Source organism: Plectropomus leopardus, chromosome 21 (assembly GCF_008729295.1).
Source record: "Plectropomus leopardus isolate mb chromosome 21, YSFRI_Pleo_2.0, whole genome shotgun sequence".
Classification (NCBI taxonomy): Eukaryota; Metazoa; Chordata; class Actinopteri; order Perciformes; family Serranidae; genus Plectropomus; species Plectropomus leopardus.
The window spans coordinates 22,507,131-22,525,802 of NC_056483.1; the positions used below are offsets into that span (position 1 = coordinate 22,507,131).

Here is an 18,672-nt window from a genome sequence, read left to right on the forward strand (position 1 = left end):
AGATTTAAGTTCAAAGTAAAAGAATCACTTTAGAAAGCTGAATGGAGAAGGAGATAAATTCTGCCCTATGCAGTACAACCGCAACACTGGCCCTTCTCATTGCTGATCACCGGCAGGTATACTGTAGGTAGCCGGTGGACCAATCATCTCTGCAGACTGGTACAATCTACAATCCTACTTTCCCAGAAACATACCCCACACAAAGTGCCTTAACACTTTCACTCACGAGGGAAACACATCAAGACACCAAATTATGACACAGCTGTAACACAATTTTTTGCAATTTTTGTAACCTGAAAGACAGAGAACTAGGTGCAGTGTGGTAGGAGCTTGGGGCAGATGGGAACACCTTATTAAATGGGAGTAAATCAGCAAAGGCCTTGTGGTACGCCTCAACAATGGCCAATCACATCAGTTTCTCTAATCCCCTTTACAAGTGCCACCAGAGAGTGCATAGTAATGGTTGTCATAACTGAGGATTAACAGCTTTGTCAGAGGCAGTTTTACACCAGAGGGATTCTCACTTGCTTGTGAGGTGCAAACTTGCCATGACTAGATTTATTAAGCAGATAGTAAGCCAGGATCTGATTATATTTGAAATAAACTTGGAAGGGTGCCAACATGATAAATTTAACCTCTGTATTATGTATAAAAAATAGTTGTTTATTTAACAGATACCCGATATTTTCCTGATAACTAATGTATTTGCAATTCCCCTGTACAAAAAGATCTGTGATTTCTTCTTTTTTTTTGACTAATGTTCAGTTGTCATCTTAAGAAAAAAAAAAAATCACAAAAGCTTGCACATCCAGACGAAAAAAGAAAAAAAAGGAAAAAGGTGAAGGACAAGAGAATATATGGCAAGAAAAAAACAAAGACTGCACACTAAACAATGCCCCTGTCTCATAAATATGTCATTCAGTTACCACTAAGCTGGAATGTTAGGTTTCCACAATGTTGGTGTTCTATAATGTAAGGGTTCAAGAATGTTGGGACTGAATGTTGGGTTCAAGAATACAAGGTACAAGTAAAAGGTACAAGGTGCAAGGTAGATTTATTGTCATTTTTCTTAAATGTGGTTTAAGAAAATGAAATTAAAGTTGATCCTAAATCCTGCTACATCTTTTTGTCTTACAGCCTAGTGAAAGAAGCTGCTCTGTAGTCTGGTGGTTCGGCAGCAGATACTTCTGTATCTTTTGCCAGATGGCAGCAGGGTAAACAGACTGTGGTTGGGATGGCTGCTGTCTTTCAGTATCCTTTGGGCTCTGTGCAGACACCTCACTTCACCGAGGTCATTGATGCTCTGTAGATGGGAACCAGTGATGTTCTGGGCAGTTTTAATCACCCGCTGTAGAGCCTTCCTATCCTGGGCCGTGCATGAACCATGGCAGTTTGAGATGTTTCCAGTCAGTATGCTTTCTATTGCTCCTCTGTAGAAGTTAGCTAGGATCCTGCTCTGGAATTTAGCCTTCTTAAGTTTCCATAGGAAGTAGAGCCTTTTCTGTGTTTTTTTTTAACCTGGGTGGTGATGTGTGATGACCAAGCTAGGTTCTCAGTGATAGTAATTCCAGGAACCTATAACTGTAACCTGCTCCACCTCAGCTCCACTGATGTAGACAGGGGTGTGTGTCTTTATCTCCTTTCTAAATTCAACAATCAGCTCCTTGGTTTTACCAACCTTGAGCAGTAGGTTGTTCTCTGTGCACCACTCTGCAAGACTGTCAATTTCCGCCTGGTATGAACTCTCATCATTGTTTGTAATACGGCCAATGATGGTGGTGTTGTCTACATACTTCACAGTAGAGTTCCCATGATGTCTGGGAGTGCAATCATGGGTGTACAGTGTGAACAGGAGGGGGCTGAGCACACAGCCCTGGGGGGCTCCGGTGTTGAGCACTAATGTAGAGGGGGTGAGATTACCAATCCTAACTCTCTGGGGTCTGCATGTGAGGAGGTCCAGTATCCAGTTGCAGAGTGTTGCACTGAAGCCCAGAGTGTTAAGTTTTCCAATCAGCTTTATGAGAGAGATTGTGTTGAATGCTGAGCTGAAGTCAACAAGCAACATCTTATTCTTCATGTGAGTGAAGACTGAGTGAAGAGCAGTAGATATGGTGGCCTCTGTGGATCTGTTGGTTCTGAAAGCATACTGGTGAAGGTTCAGGCTGGCAGGGATGTCGTCTTTGATGTATTGTAGAACCAGTTTCTCAAAGCACTTCATCAGGATGGGGGTAAGAGCCACAGGGCAGTAGTCATTAAGACTAGACACAGCAGATTTTTTAGGTACAGGAACGCTGACTGCAGGCAGGAACAGTATCTTGTGAGAGTGATATGTCAGTTATTACATTAACTAGCTGATCAGTTTTTAGTACACGTCCAGTGGACTCGTTTACATTCACTCGCAGCAGGAGTTTTCTCACATCTGGTGTGGTCACTGAAAGTGGCCGGTCCTCTGGAGGCGGAGTAGACTTCACAGTTAAGTCCTTACTGAAGAGGTCAAAGCAAGCGTAAAATGTGCTAAGCTCGTCCGGCAGTGTGGCCTCACATATGATGCATAGCCTGTGACATTTTGAATTGCCTGCAACAAGTTTGAGTTGATTAAAATCATCAGCTACTATCATTGGCATCATTCAATTCCTGCAATGCATTTTTTGAACTTGCATTAGAGTCCCTTGTCCAAATGGCCCCCACAAAGTCAGTCCATGTCCGGGATGTCAGGCGTCAACCACGTCTCTATGAAGATGCGCGCAAAGCAGTCCCAGATCCCCCTGCTGCTGAGTGAGCCAAAATCAAATCCCATCCATTTCACGCTCCAGCGACCAGACACCAGACAGAAGAAGGCTTGGTAGAGGAACAGCTCTCGCTCCAAGTGATATATGATGTCACAGAAGATGCATTTTCTTCAAGATTGATCTTGTTATCTTGAGTGGCAGCATCTTTGAACATCTGCCAATCTGTGTGCTCAAAACAGTCCTGTAGAGCTGCTGTGGCTTCAACTGTCCACACTTTAACAGTTTTGACCCTTTTCATCAGCTGTTAATATGTAGGCGGGAGGAGCAGAGAAATATAATCTGACAGGCTTAAGTGAGGGTGGGGGAGGACTTTGTAGCTGTCAGGTATATTTGTATACACGTGGTCCAGGATGCTTCTTCCTGTGGTGGGGATCTGGACATGTGGGTGGAATTTAGGTATGAGAGATTTGAGGTCTGTGTGATTAAAATCAGCTACTATAAGGATTCCATCTGGTTGTTTGGTGATGTTGCTGCTGATGGCATCATACAATTCCTGCAGTGCACCTGAATTTGCAGTGTTAGTGTTCTAGAATGTAAGGGATAAAGAATGTTGGGGTTCTCAAATTCCAGGGTTCTCGAGTGTGATGATGATTCTGAAATGCTAGTGTTCTATTTTGTTAGAGTTGTAGAATGACATAATTATAGAATGTTAAGGCCTAATTGTGAGGTGTTGAGTTAGTAGTGTTTGTAAGTTCCGGGATGTTATACCTTTTCACTGTCAGATTTTAGAATAATAATAATAATCATAATAATAATAATAATAATATATTTTAAGTATAAAACCACTACAACTCAACCACTACAATGTTAGTGTTCAAGAATGTTAGGGTTCTAGAATCTTGACATTCTAGAATGTTACGGTTCTAGAATGGCATAGTTCTCAAATGTTAAAGCACAATTGTGGAAGCAAGTATTTGTTTGTTAGGTAGGATTTTTGGGTTTGAGATTGTCGTTTTGTAAAATGGAAGGGTTCTAATGTGTATGTTCTACAATGGTAGGGTTCTAGAATGCTGGTGTTATAGAATATTAGAGTTCTATATTGTTAATTTACTAGAATGTTAGTTGTTTTTTTTTCTTAGAAATATAACCGTTACATTAAGTTATGAGTGTTCGTTTGTTCTAGGATATTGGAGTTAGGATTAGGTTAGACTGTCAGATTTTAGTATAGGGGGTTCTAGAACGTTGGGGCTCTAGAATCTTTGAGTTCTAGAATGCTAGGCTCTAGAATGTGATGTACTAGAATGTTGGTCTTCTGGAATGTGAGGTTTCTAGAATCTTTATCTTACAGGATGTAACTATGACAGGGTTCCACAATGTCATAGTTCTCAAATGTTGAATACACACATCCACTGATGCCGATCTGGACACATCCTCAGTGATGTTCCTGGAATCATCGGGTATTTCAGGTTAACATTATACACCCTCCTCCAGGCGACCCAGCTGGGGCTGGTCAGACCCCTGCTTGTGTCCAGGTGGCTTGCTACTTATGACTACATGGCTTTCCTCTTTTCAGCCATAGCCATCCAGAGGCTCTTTCTGCAGCTTCGGTCGTACTGAGCATGGCTCTCCTCAATCTCTCTCCCTTGATGCCCAACTGTTTATAGGCTAAGGCCTACAAGACCAGGCTGCAAATCCCCTGCATCCAACCTCCATAGGGAGGTACTTTGCAATCCATACGCCTGCTTGCAGTCACTGACCAGTCCTGCATACTTACATACTTTGAGATCTTTATTTCCATAGCCTATTCCAAATGATCTTTCCATGGGACTGTCAGCTCCATCAGCACCACCTGCTTGGTGAACTCAGAAACCAGAATGTCTGTACGCACGGTGGTGGCTGTAATGTGGCTGTGGAATCTAAGCTGCTGCCCTAGGTCCACCAGGAGCTTCCAGTACCTTGCAAAGGTCAGGATGCCTGCCGATGTTCTCTTTGCAGGATTTGGCTGCTCCCCAGCTCTGACGAAGGCAATGACTTTCTTGGAAGGTTGGATCCGCTTCACCCACTCCACTCCTGTGCTGATGGCTTCAGCGATAGCCTTCAGGACCTGGTCGTGTCTCTATTGGTACTGTCCTTCTCCAAGAGCCTTTGTACAGCAGGTGAGGATGTGCTCCAAGGTACCTCGCTTGGAGTACAAGGGGCGTGCTGTTGTATCAGCGTTGCCCCACCTGAGCACATTTGCTGGGCTTGGAAGCATGTCATACACTGCCTGGACAAGAAATCGGATATGCTGAGCACTGCTTTCCAGAGTTCAGCCCGGGTCATCTTTTTCTTGACCGCATTCTCCTTTCTTGTCCAAGCAACCTGCTGCTTCATGCCCACCGCCCTGCATATCCTGGTCTCCTCACCTCTGCTCTCACCTCCTCCTGGTCCAGCAGGCACCTCTCAACTGCTGAGATTGGGACTGCATATATGAGGAGCGGCAAACAGGATTCTGGGAAGGATGCCATGCCGGTACACCCAGGCTTTGAATTTTCCAGGTAGGCCGGACTTGTCCACTGCTCTCAGACAGCTGTCTAACTCAGTGCAGGCCATCTGGATGGATGTTGTGTCTCGAAGAGAGCTGTCAAAAACCTTGCCCAAGCTTTTGACTGGCTTCTCTGAGATGGTTGGTATGGCTGTGTCTGCTATGTGGAACCAAAACTTGTCCTTGACCTTCCCATTCCTCAGCACCATGGATCTTGGCTTGGCTGGTTTGAAACACATCTGCACCCACTCCACCAGCTTCTCAAGCCCCTGTAGAATCCACTGGCAGCCTGGGGCTGATTTAGTAGTGACTGTAAGGTCATCCATGAACGCCCTGATTGGTGTTCACCGAAATGGTGCACCCTGTGATAATACCGACCTTTACCTTATGCCAGCCTGATGCTACTCCTCCTGCAGAGACTCTTCTTCTGAAGTTACTGTTGTAGTCAGTCATGAGGTCTCTATATCCGCTGGGCACATGGTACTTGGATTATATAGCTAAAAAGTATGCAGAGGTAGTTAGATACCAAAAAACATACAGAGGAAGAAAAATAAAAATAAAGAAACAGATAATAATAGTGCTGCAGTATCCAGACTAATATGTACAACTGTGGAATGTTATGTTAGATATATCAGTGTCTGAATGTTGGAGTTTTAGACTGTCAGAGTTTAACATGTTAAGGGTCTAGAATGTTTGGTTCAAGAATGTTAGGGTTCTGGCATGTTGTGATAGGATGGGGATTCCAGAATGACTGCGTTCTGGTTTGAAGGGGTTCTAGAATGTCATAGTTCCAGAATGTTAAGGTACTATTGTGTAACATTAAGTTATGAACTCTTGTAAGATTGTCAGGATTAAGTATAGAAGGGTTCTTAAATCCTTAAGTTGTCTTGTTGTTTAGATTCCCTTATGTTTAGGTATAAATGTGGAATGTTAAGTCAGTAATGTTAAATCTTTCTGTCTATGTTTAAATATTTAGCTTTAGATTGTCAGATTTTAGAGGGGATGGTTTTAGAATGTGGTGTTTTAGAATGACAGAATGTTGCACTCTAGAATCTTGGTGTTCTAGAATGTTTGTGTCCTGGGATGTGAGAGATCTAGAATCTTGATGTTATACGTAGAATGTTAGGTTTCTAGAATGTTTAGGTACAGTTGGTGAATTATAAGTTAGTAATTAGCTTTAGATTGTTGGATTTTAGAAGGGAGTGTTGGTGTTTTAGAGTGTAAGACCTTGAGAGATTTGGTATTTCACAATGTTTTGATTCTAGAATGTTACTGTACATTTGTGTAATGGTAAGTTATGAATGTTCATTCGCAATGAATGATATTGGAAGTTTAAGGTTGATAGACTTTAGAATGTTGCTGGGCTAGAATGTTTGGGTTCTAGAATGTTCAAGAATGCTAGGTTTCTAGTATATTGGTGTTCTACATTGTTGGTGTTTAAAAAGTTTAAGCTCCTATATTGTTGGTGTTCTGGAATGTCAAGGTTCTAGAATATTGGTCCTATAGAATGTGAGAGTTCTAAGAGGCCCAATTGTTAATTCCAGGATATTGGAATGTAAGGTATTAGAATAGGAGGGTTCTAGAACGGTGGTGTTCTGAATATTAGGGTTCTAGAATGTTGGTATTCTTGTATGTTAGGGTTGTATAATGTCATAGTTCTGGAATATTAAGGTACAATATTGTAAGATTGACTTACGAATTTTTGTGACTTCTAGGATGTTGGAGTTTGTATTAGAGGGGTTATAATGTTAGTGTCCTGAGATGTTAGGGTTCTAAAATCTCTACGTTCTAGAATGTCAGGGTCCTAAAATGTAATTGTACTAGAATCTTAAGGTAGAATTGTGCAATGTTAAGTTATAAATATTCATTAGTTTTAGAATGCTGGAGGTTTAGATTGTCAGATTTGATAATGTTAGGGCTCTAGAATGTGAGGGTTCTTGAATGTTGGGGCACTATAATGTCAGGGTTCTAGAATGTTAGGGCTCTAGAAAGTGAGGGTTCTTGAATGTTATGGTTCTAGAACAATGGTTATTTGATTCTAGAAAGCTAGGGTTCTAAAGTGCAAAAGCTGCTGAGTGAGATCAACAATCCTAGTACTGACTCTAGGTGTCATATGAGCAATAGATATTGAGTAAACAAAAAAGTTAGAAAATGATTGAGCCTATTCTGACTGTGATTGATTAGGTCTATCTATGGATAGCAGCCAGGGCGACCCTGATATGACTGCCAAGATCAGCGAACTGTGTCCTTTGTCCTGAATGCTTATTTTGTGTTATGAGTCAGTTCAATTAGCACTGTTTAAAATGCAGCACAACCTGACAGTGATAGTTTGAAATTTTGATTGAAATGTGTTCATGAACCGATTCAGCATGACACTAATTTCTGACTTGTGGAAAGATCTTGTATCAGTGGTGACTTGCAATATATCATCTTGCCACCACAGTCACATTAGACCTAATGAAAATTCAACAAAGTCCCTGTGCCATTAGCATATTCTGGTAACAGATTATGGGAAGCATAAAATGGATGGAAGGATGTAAAAGTGTGATTGAGTGAGTGTCTGAAGGCAAGATAGAGAAATAGAGAGATAGGGAAGTCAGAGGTTGGTCTTCCAGTGGTCTTACATCATCTTTAATGAGGATCCTAATAATCTTCAGTGGCTCTTACACAAGGAAGGGCTGAGTGGCATTCAAAGGGAATACTGTTAACTCTTCATGACACCAGAGCCACCAGAAAGAACACTGGGGAGACGTGGATACATAGATTAAGAGATGAATGGCTGCAGTGCATGGCTGGATTAGTGGATGATGAGGGAAAAAACGATTGGCCAGTTGAGGAAGTGGCCAGGAACTGGTGGGGGGGGGGGGGGGGAGGGGGAATTACAGGAGGATTACTGACCAATTAAAATGAAACACAACTACATCGATATAGTATATAATGTATCAAAAGAATTAAATACTTTTTCTCCAAAATTGATGTTCTGTTTGGCATTTTGTGCTATATGTGATGGTAATGCAAAAATTTGCAATAGGGAGATTAGTTAGGTGGAGCATATATGTAGCACAACTACCCTGAAGCTTGCATTACTAGAGTGCACTGTTGGCAATGTTTGCTAGTAGCCTAATGACATTTTGTGACTTTGTTCACTGTTTTACATAGGCACAGAATGTATCAATGCAAGAGAAATCCTATGGATGCTTCGTCCGCCACGCTAACAGTGGTGCCTCTAGTACAGTAAGGAAAAACTGTTAGAGCAGAGCTTTGAGCTAAATACGAACATAATGTGGGGATCTATGCAGGTGCTTAGTGTGAGGCATAGAGTATATATAAAGATGGATGACACGACAGCTCCCCAAAGTGAAACCAAGATATCTTGATCGCCCCCTGGTGGCTGGCTGCAGTGCAGGTCATAATCCCCACTGCCTCCATGTTAGCAGATTGGGCATGGGCCAAACTAAAATCCTAAAGTAGATGACAAATAAGTTTTTTCCAAAGATGCTTCAGTCATTTTAGGTAGTTCTTTTCATGCTGATGTTGGTTCATGTGTTGTTTTTTCTGATAAGATTTTTTTTTTTTAATTTAACACAATAAATACGGGATTTGAAAGCATGATTGACAGCTATGTGAGCCAAACAGTGTGCTTGTGATCAATAGCGCTGCTGGTTACTGTTCTGATGGGTGTTTGGGCAGGAATTCCACCACAGCGGAGATTGCTACTGTGCAGACTCTGATGCCAAATAACACCGAATGCACAGACAGAGTGGACATATTTGACAATTTTGGAATGAGAAAGGGCTGTTTATACATTGGGAACATACTACATTTTCAAAACCTGCTTAGAAATAGTTTATAGCGTGGCACTGAGACACAGCTAATATTAAAACTCATAGCTTGATGCATAAAAAAATCCACTCTTCATTTTGACAAAATTTTATATTCTATGCCAGAAATATCTTAATTGAGAAAGTAGACGGAAGGGAAAATTACTGATCACAGTTATGTTACCGAGAGGATGACTGCTTTCCCATCTGGGCATTTCACTTGTTCCACCTGCATGTTAAACTGTCAATTTTGTACACACAATATTTCATAATCTAACAGACAGATTGCCTTGGAAGTTTCTGAGCACAGTTTTGCTCCCAAGTGAAACTTTTGATTGTTTTGACCCCACAGCCTTTCATGTGGTGACAGCTTCAGCACACTCGTTACATTTTTAAATGCCCTGGTACCATTTTAAGAATAGCAAAATCCTCAGTTTGTTGTTCATTGAGCACAACACTTGTGTATTGTGGGGTGTGCCAATGAAGACTGCAGCCTCTCGGGTCCAGCAGGACTCAAACAGGACTTCGGGTCTTGTTTATTGTTTGTGAAGATCAGACAGCAGCCCCCAGGATATTTTGTGGCCTATCTCTGTCCAGGTCAATCTTCAGCGTGGTTAACAATGATGAAAAGTATAGGCTGGTGCTTAGCATTCACATCATAACCTTGTGAGACAATCACTCAGTGATTGCAATCCAAGCTGAGAGACGTATCTCAGCTGAGAGCTGAAAATGAAAAGTTTTCTTCATTTCACCAACTAAGTAAAGTTTTCCCATCAAAACAGCACCTGGAATAAATAGAGAGTTGTGCTGAGCAGGATACGAACCATAGGGGAGCCATGGGGGAGCCTGGCTGCTCTTAATAAGACATGAGCTCCCCTGAAAACATGATTTGTGAAATTTTGGGGGCCGCTAAAATATTGATGATGTGCTCCTTTTGCTCTGCATTTCTAATTTTTAGTAACTTCAACATTGGGGATCGTACGTAAAATTAGGTTTTTATTGATGTTTGCTTGTTTGTTTATATACAATCCTCAAATTTAATGTCTTAATTGTGAAAAGAAATTATTGTGCTGCTGATGGGTATTTAATCCCTAGCAGGCAGTCTGGTGTGCTCTGCTTTTGATGTAATGCTCATACATTTGTGTGTTTATGTGCTGTTTTGATATTAACAACAGCACAATAACAAACAACATCAACAAAATATTTTGCCCTGCAGGTGATGTAGCATTATGACATTATAAGGAGTATACAGGATGATGACATGAGGAACGTAAACCTTAGCTTTCTGCTGCTGCAAGAGATGAATTTTCTCGCTGTTATGGTTTTTATTTAAAATCTATATTCTACAAACAACAACCAGGGAAATTATGGCGTAATTACAGCAAAAACTACATGTGCACTGAACTAAAAGTAAGATAAGATAAAGTAATTACATACTGACAGGGAAGACAGAAGCCTTAGCTTTCTGCAGCAGAAAGAATAAATGTTCTAGCCTTCATGGTTTTTATTTTAGATCTATTTAAGGGTTAAATTCATCCATTGCAAGGGCTATTACACCTAGTTGGCAAGAACATCCATACATGTACATTCAACAGCTTCTTATCAAACTATTGTCATTAATCTCTATCAATGTCCTTGCAATCAATGCTAGGCAACAAACCTCTTTATCTGCTGCCTGTATTATCACTCTCAAATCAGCCAGGATTGGAGAGCCTTGAAATGGCTTGGATCAAAGTTCAGTCCATTGAACTCTGTAAGAAGAAATGGGACAGACTATAAGAGACTCGAGCGAATGGTCTGCAAACTGCAGGATTTTTTTTTTTTTTAAAAAAAGATAGGGTACATTTTTGGTAATTTCTTCTTTTTTGTCTATTGCCTTCCTCCTCTTATGAAACATAATTGAAAAATTAACATAGGCATTTGCAGACTTGAAAAAAAAAATATGCTCATTAGGCTTGGGTGGTATCACGGCTGAATGATATGATAGGGATCTCACAAAGGTATGCTCCAAGGACATGTTTTTTTAAAACAACACTCCTGTGCTCCTATGTAGTGCTCAGCATGCACCACCAGAGCTCAGTCTTTGGTCTCTACTTGGAAAAAGGACACCGAAACACCTAGTGGTGGAGGGAGAAGTTACAAAACTGTAAACAACTGGCAACGGCAAAGAGAAACCATGGGGAATAACGCCATGTTTTTTACATCTAACTTGGTGATTTGAGGATTTATTTTGACAAAACCAGAGCTGGCGAGTGTTGTATCAATGGACTTACTAACTAGATTCCTAGTAAGAGTAACCAAGACAATGAGTTTTAGGCCGATTCTGTCGTGTTTGAATGAAGTGTGTTTTATGATTAGTTAACAAGGCAATTGAGCCTCATCAGTCCTCTGTGACCGAGAGAAAGTTGGATTTAAAAGATGTACTGTTGCATCTCTCTGTTCAGGAAAGTAGATGTGGGAATATTACTTTTCTCAACATATGACGGGTTTCTATTGTGTATTTATTAGTGTGATATTAGAAAAGCTGTGAGTAGCATACTGTTGGGGTGGGAGGTTAGCGCTGCACACTTGTCATATAACGTACACTGTGGTGAAATTTCAGGAAGGTATGAAATATATCTTACTGCCCAAGCATAATGCTAATTTGTGTTTTTAATAGAAACAATAAAACATGTAGTCCTACTTGACAGAAGTGCATAATGTGGAGTGCCTTGTAAATGCAACCTGTCATCAGCTTTATAGTTTGGGTGCGGTGGGAAAAGAGTACGCTGGGATTAGATTTGATGAGAGACAAAGCCATCAAGAATTGAACATGGATTATCACAATGGAATTAGAATTGTCACAGGTTAACGGGGACTTGAAAGCCTCATGAAGTCAGTAATAAGTGAATCCGCCGGATGCTCTCTGAAGCCTAGCTGAGCTTGCCTGTTTCAATCAACAACTCCCACAACAGACACATCCCACAGGTTGAGCCTCCACAGCTGGATATGAAGGAGGTACCCTTTGTCTGACTGTAGTGCAGTCATTCAAACAGGCTGCCCTCTTATAGTCTCTGAATAAAATATGGTTGATAGGAGGCTTTCCATTGACAGAAAAGGCGAATAATGAAAAGACCTTGGTTACATCAGCGTGATATCTTTGCTAATATTTCTGCAAGAAGACTGCATTTGAAGGCCTCCGAGTATTGGCGAGGCATTTTTCCTTTATCACATTACATCCCCTCGTATTGATCCTGTAAAACAACTTGAGCTCCTTGACCTCATTTCACAAACAGACGCTGTGACATTGTGCTGGCAAATTAAAATTCAAATCAATCTCCCCTGTGTAAAAAAAGAAAAAGGGCAGAGAGAGGGAGCAAGACAACGAGAGAGGGAGGGAGAGAATGGGAGACCTTAAATAAAAGGTGTCATCTTCCTGGGTGGAATTTTAATGAAGTGAATTCATAGTCTCTTCCAACAGAGAGAGGAGCAAAAAGCAGCTGCAATTTATCAGCAAACCAGTGTCAAACGTCCCCAGTCAGCGGAGGGGGAGGCCTCTCATCAGCGCCTTTAAAAACAACAGCAGCAGTAACAGGCAGATGTGTTAAAAAATGAAAACGACAATGGGGTTTGACAACTTCAATGATCCATGTGGGAAACTGGGTCACTGCACATGTGAATTGAAATAAAAGCATTTTTAAAAGTTTTGGATGCATATGCAGACAGAGGTTTGTTCAGTACACTGTAAAGACCTCATTAAAGGTAAGGGATATCAACCAAATATTAAAATTATTTTTATCACAGAAGTGATTATGTGATTAAAAAATCATAGGACTGTCTGTCATTACAGATGGTAACAATATTACAGTGTGGTATGTCATTAACAAATTCTGAAAACATAACAGTATTGTGTGCTGTTACAAATGTAGTAGTAGTACTGCATGTAATTAAAAATCATAAAATTGTCATAATATAGTACGTCATTAAAAAAATCATGAAAATGCCATAGTGTAGGATGTCATTTAATAAAATTATAAAAGTGTCATACTATAGCATGCCATTTAATAAAATGATAAAAATAGTTATAGTTTACTATGTCGTTTAAAAAATAATGAAAATGTCATAATATAATATAGTAGTATGGTATAATGTTAAATTAAAAACTATCATAAAAACAGTGCTACAAGAGGTGTTATTGCATTTCATAACTTTTCAAAAGTTGAGCGTATCATGCAGTTTTGAATCTACAATTTGTCTTTGACATCATGGACGATCACCTCCCAGAAATCCCTGATATGTGGCTATACACGTATAGCATACCACTGTCCCAAATACTACACTACATACACTAAATAAATATAAATCATGTTAACAATTACACTTAACAAATTGCCATTATTATCACTACTAGTTCCAGAATTACTCCACTTCTGCGTGCGATTTGTTCAAGTGGTGTTTCCGCACCCCAGCAGCAGCTGCTGCTCGACTGCTGTAGGTACAATCAATCTAAAGCACTGCACTGTCCCTCTATTGCCTTACTTTCAAATGTATTAAAATGTTTAAAACTAGAATAAAATAATATTAAAAATAGGCTATATCACTGTTGACTGTTATAGCTTTTGTTAAGTGTTATTAAAATGTGGTTTTCTCATAAATCTTATTGCAACCATGCAATTTTTATAAAGCAGTACAATTTTTACAAATTTATACTTAACTGTAGTCAGAAAAAGTCAATACTTCATCCAACATCCAACCTCTGTATGAATTGTAGTATTTTTTTTCTTTTGTAGTATTTCTTTCTTTTTCTTTCTTTCTTGATATTTCTTTTTTCTGTTACCTGCTAAGAGTCTGTGGATGTAACTTAGCAGTGCTCCTAATGGAATATTTACATTTGTATGTTATACTGATGTTCATTAATATGCTGTGTTCCTTTTACATAAAAATTGTTATATTAAAAAACTACCTGCAGCTCTTTAACTTTAAACATGATGCAGCACATTTAAACATCAAACTAAAGAACTGCATTCAGGTCTGACTCTGTCCCAAACACATCACTTTAATTTGTGGTCAAATCAAAATTAATAATTAATCACTGATTAATTAGCTGTAATATACTAGAAGTGAAAAAGCATAATCCAAAGTGGTGATGTAATGGTATGGTTTGGAATAAATCCATATTTTATATGGTGAGCTACTATTGAAATGTGGGCCACTTGGGGTGTTTTATAAAAGGCTTATTTTAGAGCCTGGGTGGGCAAATTTCTTGATAACATTACAAACACATTCATTAGTTCAGTGAAACCAAGAGCAACCTTGCAAATTTAAAAAAAAAAAAAAAACGTCTTGCAGAGATTTTCGACATCACTAATTAAATGCATGTAGTGTCCCGTGTCCAAAATACCAAATCCGATGCAAATAGTTAGTGCCACTGTCATTGCACGGCTTCTTTCAGTGGCATTAACAACACAATGTTGCGACTCAACAGGTAAGCATTTAAAATATGTCAATATCAAGGATTTCGTCAGGAAGAGCTCACAGATCGATTTCGGCCTCTAAACCTCTAAAGAGAACCTCGTAGTTCTGGGACAAGAAAGGTGACACTATTTTTAAAGGACTTGATAAGTGGAAGGCGCTTTTTATAGCCAATTTCAAAATGGAACTCTTAACATAAGCAGCTTTGGAACAGACAAACAACAAAGACAACCAGTTCAACTCATGCCGAATTAGCTTTGATTTGGGGACCCATTTTTTCACCTAAAGTGTGTGTGTATGGCCATGACACACACACACACACACACACACACACACTTGGAGGGCTGGTGAAGGAGCATGATCGAGAAGACAAAAAGAGAAACAGGAGTTGAGGAGGGAACAGGAGAGAGGGAAAGAGGTCGGGTGTCTTGTGTCAGGTGACTACTGAAACTGAAAGTAAATCAAATGAGGTTCACCTAGCACTCAGTGTGTCCCCTGCTGCTCACTGACTCCATCACACCCTCCACATGTTCCTTACTGAAAGTGTGGACTGACATGTCCTCAGACAGTGTTGAATGAGGATAATCTGGGTCCAACAGTCAACAACTACAGCAGAAGATTAAATATACCCTTGAAGCACTGGAGAAATGACTATATGTTTGTCCAGACCAATGCATATTTTTCATAATACCTTATACTGGCAGAGTAAATTTTATGGTAACTTTATTTTGGACTGATATCAGAAAGATATTCAGGTTCTGACTCAACGGAAAAATGTAGAAAAGCGACTCCCACAACAATACAGATAGTAGATCAAACGCTTTTATTTGTTTGACTTTTTTATGCTGGGAACAGCTGTCATGTTACCATCGTCCATTTTTTAACATACTTTTACAAAACTAAATACTTTGATTATTTTGGTCCTCTTGGGAGCCAGCGGCATTGCTGTGTCTAACTTTTTTTTTTGTATTTTTTTTGTATATATATAAGTTTTGCTTATATATTCATGCAGCAGACACACATCAACATTAGCATTCATTAGGATTCATATCTGTTGGAACTTGATGCATGGAGGCCCACCCAGAACTCACTCTTACTGTACCTAGGATTTGGTCTCCACCATTTCCAGAAAAAATGTTCCTGTCTCCCTAATTGCTAAATGCTCCACTATGCTCACCAGCTTTTTACTAGCTTTGTAAATGTTCTGTAGTTTTTGTGATTTAACCCTTTTAAACCTAAACAAATTGGCTTGATTTCTTTCAAAAACATGGAATGAAGTGTCAAGGTGTAAAAAACAAGAGAATACGTGAAATTTAGGGAAAAAAACAGAGAAGAAAAGAAAGAATGTAAAACACACACACACACACACCATGAATATTATATATAATATATATATATATATATATAATTTAATATATATACACATATAATGTTATTTGTATTTGTACTATGACAGTGGAATTTGGACCACAGACCGTAGTACCAAGCTAGCAAGAGATATGCTGCATGGCACTCAGCCCAGTGGAACCACATTACTTCGTTTTAAGCGGCCCCTGGGCCATCCTGTGTTGACATGCCTCACAAAATGCAATTGAAACATAAGAATTTCATAATTAAGCTTAAGAAAAGTAATACTGAATTCCACAGAGCAGAAGCATGTGGCTTTTACTTTCCATTTCATCCAGACTCAGTATGATATTTGAGCAGCTGATTTGACTGTAACTTGACCATATTTTTAATGTATAACCAGTTTTACACATGTGCAGACTATGAGACAATGGGCCCCTGAGCACAGATAGGCAAAGGGCCCCACCCCTACAAATGACCAAGAATCAGACTATGTGGCGCTTAAGCTGATTTGTCTTTTTATTGTCATCTGGGAATCTTAAAGATGAAATGTATTTTTGGTTGTTTTGTGTCTCTTCATAGTCATTTTATGTCTTTTTGTTACTGATTTTTGATTGTCTTCCTTCAGTAATGTATCTATTATTTTACAGAATCTGCTAGACAGATTTCTTGGCAAAACATTGTTAATAAGTAAAATACTTTCAATACATTACAGAGCTATGTGCAAGAAAAAAGTTTAATGGAGACTCAACAATGGAAAAGCTTCATGATCTGAGAAAAATCAGCAAATGTCCTGGCAGTCCGTGTTTCTGAAACAGCTGACCTTCACTCTGTTCAAACCATTGCCAAACACTTACTATGTACAACCATCCTGACATAATATTTAAATTGTATAAGTCTCCAGCATAGCATGTGAGTTTTCCCCCCTCTTTCCTATACATCATTTCTTTTTGTTTACACAGAAGTTGTTTCTCTGTAAATTTAAACTTAGCGTCAGAATGGATGAAAAGCAACCAGGTCATTTAAATTCTCTTCTCATTATAGTCTGGGAGACACAGATAGAGAGGTCCTATTTACATTTAGATTGTTTCAGCAGAAGTAAATTAATCAACACTGCAATGCAGCCAACTCACTTGTACAGAATACCTAGAAGAGTGACACATGTATACACACACATATATATGTAGCAAAAGTATTTTATATATAGCGTGTATACATTAATTCACACTTCGTTGACACAAAATTAAGTTATTTGCATATTTTTTTTCTATAGAGATCAAGGGACGCATCAATCTATCCCCAATCTACTGAATCAGCTTAAAACTAGACAGTGTGAATTCGTCGTACATCAAACCACATTATCCCAGTCAACCCCCTCACTCCAAACTTGTCAAATACAGAGGCATGGCCAGCGGCCCATCAGAGTCAGACACCAACAAACAGAGGCACCCTGAAGCGACAGTATGAGATGCCATGGTTGGCGGCATTTGCTGACACTCTAAGCAACTACTATACTTTAAAAGGGCAAGAAAGTCCACATTGTGAGAGCAAACCCAGGACTTTCACCTGCGAGCCTGTCGTTTGTTTCCTGCATTTAACTAAAAGTCAGTTGACTTACTTAAATACCTGCCTAGTGTGCTGGTACGAGTATCACTGCTGATGTTGTATGTTATGTGGCGTTACATTACATTATGAGCGTTACATTATTATTTTAAGCCAAACCACTCAACGTATTCTCATAGAAAGTTTCACATGATATCGCACAAAACTGATATGCAAATAAGCGCCCAATGAACGATGTTCCATCCGTAACATAACATAATGACGTACAGTTATGGAGGCTAGAATCAGGCAATGACAGTCACTATGGTTAGGATGAGGAAAAGAAACATGGTGAGGATGTATCTTAAAATGATTCAATTTTCATACTGTTCTGAACGCACGTCTCCAGGAGTAAAAGTCGGAAGAAAGTTCAGATTTTTGTGACTGATCCATCACACTATCGTCCCTGCTGCTGCATGGGGCCGCTTTCTTGGTCATGTGATTGCAGCCTTTAAAAATACATAGGATATGCATGGATTTAGTTGCATTCATTTTTCGTAGAAAAACGTAAAAACTGTCTGTGAGAAAAGTCTAAACCATAATCTGTTTTTCTAAACATAATGTTCTTTTGATGCCTAAACCAAAGATGGTAAACCAAGAAATAGAGTTTTTTTCACCTGCACTGTAAGTTTGGTTGACAGACTGCATGCATCTAACTCACAGAAAGTGTACATTTCCTTTGAAAACTGGTCACAGGAGGTTACCTTTTGATGTGAAGGGCTACAGATCAAGCTTCAATATTTGATGAGTTGGGAGTCAGAACATGTTGTACCAGTAGATGCTATCGCTTTTAAACATCCTGACAACTTGTGTTGCCTTGTGTAAGAAAGCAAGCAGTAAAGCAACGAGGACAAAAGAGTTGTCGGCAAAAAATAAATTGGGTTTCTTTTTACCCCCCAAAATGCAAGAAACATTATAAACCAAGAACTAAACCACTAGGCCTAAAATGAGCAATGTCATATAAGTATACTAAAGATGACAACCAAACAGAGTTAACTCAACTGAAATGAAATGAATGAATGTTTGACATTAACAACAAACTTATAAGTCTAAAGTGTGTGAATTGGGACAATATTACCATGTGTGGCTGTGGCCATCACACCTTGTGAAAAAGTTGATGCATATATGCTTTAAGTCATTACCTTTCAGTTCTTTAAAAGAAACTTTTTGCCCTGCTTTGTTTGTTAAAGAACCTTTT

The 18,672-nt window shown here is 39.4% G+C and overlaps 1 pseudogene; it reads right to left on the bottom strand.

Annotated features, from left to right (window-relative positions):
• Positions 1-4,269: 4,269 nt before the first annotated feature.
• LOC121960996 lies at positions 4,270-9,309 on the bottom strand (annotated as a pseudogene).
• Between the last annotated feature and the right edge of the window lie 9,363 nt (positions 9,310-18,672).